This window comes from Anneissia japonica, unplaced genomic scaffold (assembly GCF_011630105.1).
Source record: "Anneissia japonica isolate Jap-2015-1 unplaced genomic scaffold, ASM1163010v1 scaffold2692_len624387_cov171, whole genome shotgun sequence".
NCBI lineage: Eukaryota > Metazoa > Echinodermata > Crinoidea > Comatulida > Comatulidae > Anneissia > Anneissia japonica.
The window spans coordinates 59,156-64,889 of record NW_022742695.1 but is presented as its reverse complement, the minus strand read 5'-3'; positions in this window follow the sequence as shown (position 1 = coordinate 64,889).

The window sequence follows — 5,734 nt, the reverse complement described above, 5'->3', positions numbered from 1 at the left end:
CCCCTTTAAACCTTTCACGCTGTTTTTACAGTGTAGCAATAGATTAACCACACACACACACACACACACACCCACACCGCATATACACAGCTTTGTGCCTATTTTGCGTTCCATATATCGCAGCCGAACCGGTACTTCAGGGATGCTGTATTAGTTTTATTTAAGTTTAATTAATAATATCTAATCAAAAATGTTTAATTGTGCAATAGGTTAGATAGCTCGTTTGGCTTTTAACCGAAAAGTTGGTGATATAAACTCACCCAGGGACGATGTATTAGTTTTATATTAAATTAATATATAATCAAAAATGTTCAATTGTGTTGATTAGTATTTTGTCAAATGAAATATTAAAATGAAAATTTAACTAAAATTGGATATTGCAACGTGTATGTCTCTGTGGCATAATCGGTTGGCAGCTTCGGCTGTTAACTGAAAGGCTAATGGTTCAAGCCCACCCAGGGACGACGTATTAGTTTTATATTCATTTAATTTAATATGTAATCAAAAATGTTCAATTGTTAATTGGTATTTCCTGTAACTTACAAATGAAATAGTAATATGAAAAGTTAGCTAAAATCGGTTTTCAATTTGCCTCGGTGGCGCAATCGATTTCCCAGGGACGGCGTATTCATTTTATATATGTTTATGAAAATGTTTAAACTGTGTTGCTTCATATTGTTTGTAAATTACAAATAATAAAATGAATAGTTGGTAATATCGGCTATAGTAACATGTGTGTCTCTGTAGCGCAAAGGTAGCAAGGTATGGAACAATGTAATAATTTAATATGTAATCACACATTATCAATTTTGTTTATAGATAGCTTTTGTAAATTACAAATGAAATAATACTATAATTGGAAAAGTTGGTTAAAATTGGCATGGTAGTGCGTGTGTTAATTGATGTAATCGGTTAGCACGTTTGGTTTCTGCTGTTAATTAGAAATGAAATATTATCTACAAAATAATAAATGAAATATCTAATGTATTTAATCCAATCCGAAATTAAATTGAGATTTCAATAAAGTTACTAATATTATTGGTTTAAAAAATCGGTGATTTATATGTTTGTTTTATAACAATAGTAAACAGAAAATAGTGAGTAGTGAGTAAGGTGTAGAGCGCCACCACATAGTCTGTTCTATTACGTCATGAGCACTTTCAACAGCCATGCTAAATACATTCAACCCAAACGCTACATTATATTAAAATTGGAATAATGTTAGGTTTTGGAGCGAGTCGAGTAGCAAGGCAGTGGACCGGACCGGGGCCACTAACTACAGCGGTTAATTCGGCGCTGGTTCGAGACCCCGCTCACTTATTATATGCTTATTTCTTATCTGACATCCTAATTTCAACTTTCGGTATTTTCGATAAAATAATATCTTATATTCAGGCCTATATAAAATATATGCTGTTTGTTTGGTTTGGAATTTATTACTACAATTTTATGTGCCTTCCTAATTATACAATTATAGTTCAGAATGTAGTTGAAATGGTGTACTATCCCTCAACAAAATGTATAAGGGTCGTACGACGATTCGTTGCGCGCGTCGTCACATTACGTTCTTCATAGAATCGCGTCGGCCGTCGACCGTCGTGCGCCGCAGTGATTGCCCGGCTTAAGGCTTAGCGGAAAGATCTGTATACCTAGCCCTACACGATGGCCAGATCGAACTCTCTGTGTTTGTCCGACTGAGCCAAATATCTTAAAATTCTATTGTCGGCTTTTCTGAAATTAAAAACCACCAAGGATGAGCCAATACTACAGATGATATTTTAGAATGCCTTTTCAAGCTTTAGAATAAACATATTTTGGTAGCTTACTTAAATAATATTGTAATGAGCTTCGATGTGTGCCGATAGGCCTACAACCGTTAGATATTGCACCGCAGTGCGTAGGCCTACATAATATAAATACGTATGAGGTGAATCCGACTGTCAAGTAATGATAAAAAAATAAAACAGAGCTAAAGAAGACTTATTATGGGCCTCTTCGTTGTTTCAATTCACTAGAGATGAATAATAAACTGGTGGGTTAACCAGAAGAGGAAAGATCGAAGTTTAGACACCCTTTCTATAAGTATAATATTTTTTACATCCAACAGAAACCTAAGCCAGTGTTTTAGTGCCCACCTAACATACTGATTGGTCCTGTGTTTCGATAGACAGATAGCTAATAAATGAAAACACTTCAACAAAGGCAATCAGCAAAGCCTCTATCACTGATCTCATATTTTCATCATTAGTTGATTAAAATGACCATAATGGAATTTACTAGTATAGTCTGATTGACTGCTAACTCTATTAGCTATGGAAATCTAACCAGGCCGCGGTCGCATAATTTCAAATACTAATTGCTCTAACTGAACGAGTGCAGCGGCTAACATAAATTAGAAGCCAGCTATGAACAAACATTGCCACAAGTTAAGAAGTTGTGGTCAGGTTCGGTGTCCATGTTTCAACGGCCACTAATGTTTGCCTTCTATCCTTGAGGTTAATATAACAACAAATGAACTTGTTTGCTGACAGGAGCCTATGTATTACGACATATGCGTCGTGTTTTATTTTCATTTTATTTCAAAATGTGAAGTGGTCAGATCGGTCGCAAACAAGTTAAACACTTGACAGCTAAAAGAAAATAGAAGCGAAACTGAAACCACTTGTTAAGTGGCGTTTGTAGATTTTGCTTGTGACGGCTATAAATATTAATAATGATATAACAATGAAAAATAGTCTGGATTTTTAGTCTCTATTAGTAATTATTATTATTTGCATATTATTATTAAAGTTGCATATTATTATTATTATTATTATTTGCATATTATTATTATTAATATTATTATCATTATTATTATTATTATTATTATTATTATTATTATTATTATTATTATTGGCCTTTCTCAGCAGTACTGGGAAAAGCCATTGTTTTTGTTGTGATTTTTTTTTTCTTGCATATATTTTCCTATATTTTTGCACTGTTTTTTTTTTTCTGGCAGTCACTTTGGTCACTTCCCATGCTTAGAAATTTTCCGTGCTTTGCCAAAGCATAAGCCATATATCAAAGATGTGCCTCCTAATATTTAGTGTCAATCTATTTAGGAGTGTGCGTGTGAGGACCATTTAAAGTGATTTAAGATCAAACAGTCTACACCGGATATTTCAAAAACCGGTCAGTTGATGTGAATGAAACTTACGGGAAAGTTTAATCAAGTTACAAGAAAGAAATGTTATATTCTGGTATATTTTATTAAATCATCATGGCATAGTAAAATGAATTGAGATGATAATTACAGAAGTAGAAACTAAGCAAGTGTACAATTCAAAAAAATTTAAAAAAATGTTTATGTGTCTTTTCAATTTTTGATGACCCAGACCTAAATATCTCTCTAAAAAAAACAGTGGGTCTAAATAAAACATTTTATAATACTTTGTAAAGGTCTTGTAAAAAATGATTAAATTTTTGTGACAATCCGCAGTATGGTGTGAATTTGAGGACCATTTAAAGGAAAACGTCCCAGACCACATATTTCGAAAACGGATCAACTGATCTGAATGAAACATTCTGAAAAAGTTTAACCAAGTTACAAGGAAGAAATTATTTTGTGTTGGCGACGAATCAGTCAAGGGTGTAAATTGGAGGGTCATTTAAATTTTTGAGATCCCAGACGTAAATATCTATAAAAAAAAATGTCAATGGGTGTAAATGAAACGTTCTATAATAGTTTGTAAAGGTCCAGTTAAAAAATGACTGAATTTTTGTGATGATCCGGCGTAGAGTGTGAATATGAGGACCATTTAAAGGAAAACGTCCCAGACCAGATATTTCAAAAACTGATCCGAATGAAATTTTCGGGAAAGTTTAACCAAAGTTACAAAGAAGATATTATTATGTGTACGTTAGGGGACGATCCAGGTTAGGGTGTAAACTTGAGGGTCAATTAATTATTAATTAGGGTAAATTGCTTATGTCCCAGTTATAGATGGATAAAAATAACACTTTGCAGAATAGTTTTTCATGGTGAAATGAAGAAATGATCCAGTGTTGGTGACGATCCGCAGTAGGGTGTGAATATGACGACCACTTAAAGGTTTTTTGTTGACAGTTGAGTAAATTATTTAAACGCAATTTGCGTTTTCTAGAGCTCTTCAACCAGTTACAGCTAGGTTAAACTCAAAACTACCGTGATATGCATGAACAATGTTTGCTTTCAGTCATTGAATCGCTATGAACTAAAAATGCACTTTCCTATGCAAGGCCGGCTCATGGTGTGCAATGGTTATGAGTCACGATGTACACACTATTACCATTGCAGCTGTAGTTCAAATCTCACTAATAACGTCGCAGTGAACTTGGTTTTCGGGGTTTTTTCCCACTTCAGTAAAATTATATTGGTTTTCCGTGTTTTTTCTTACTTTATACCTTTTAACGACTTTTCTTTTTGTTGCAATTTCAGCTTCATTTTTCATTACAGCAATAGGGAAATTGTTGTTAAACAGACATAGTAAGTCTAGTTATAGTTAATATTATTATGATTATCATTATTATTGTTATCATTATTATTATTGTGTGTATTTATATAAAATTAATATTATGTTTAATGCTACTATTACCATTGTTTCATTATATTTATTGTATTACGTTCATATAAGGAGTATTTAATAATAATAATTAATAATATAAAATCAATAATGATATTAACAATAGCAATAATAATAACTAATAAGCCAAAATTACTAGTAGTTAAAATTATAATGTTTATTATAATGAGAGTGATAATGACTTAAAATTAGGCCTTGACCTCTAATAGATTATTGGTTACATATAAATAGTGTCCCTGTTGGTATTTTGTTTATTCGGCTGTTAACAGAAAGTTAGGAGATGTTGATTGAAAACCCTAAAATAAACGAATTATACATGTTAACTAAAGTTATGAGAATATATTCATATTTTTAAAGATTTTTTTATTGGTAGAGTAATAGAATAACGCGCTGAGTATGACAAAATATAAGGCGCCCCCTATTGTCATTAAGAAGTTCTAGACTTTATGCACTGTAAAATAATTTATTGATCGTTGGACAACAAACAACGCTGTCAGGATTCAGTGAGGCGTGTAATTTGATGACTGAGACGGGTCGGGAGTGACACACGCCAGTTGACTCTACCATAAGTGTTTGTTGTTCTAAAATTTAATCGAACTGGGAAATATAATAATCCAATTAGGCCTATGTGATGAAAATCATACAACTAGAGCAATGACAGGGTCTATATCTATATCATATACCTCATACTAATTTAACTTTTACATAAATATAAAAATAGCAGTTTTAACTGAAAAAAAACAGTTTTTTATGAAAAATATATAATATTTATTTATTATTAATATATATTTTATAAAAATATATATACATATATATGTATGTATGTATACATATATCATCGTTGTCAGTCCTTTAGGCTTCAATGGTTCTTATTTGCTTGCAACAATTTATTATTATAGCATACAAGTTCAATGCCATTATAATCTTACGGAAGTCATTCGTTGCATCCGACAATACGCTAGTTCTGTAATATATCAATATGTAGTAGACTACATGAGGACCATCTGAGAACGCGAACCGATATAACTTCTTTATTCACAACGGTATTGCCACTTTAATAATCAATATATTATGATTTTTTTTCTAGGTCCACTGTACTTTATTTGTGAGAGAAAGAGCACAACGTAATTTAC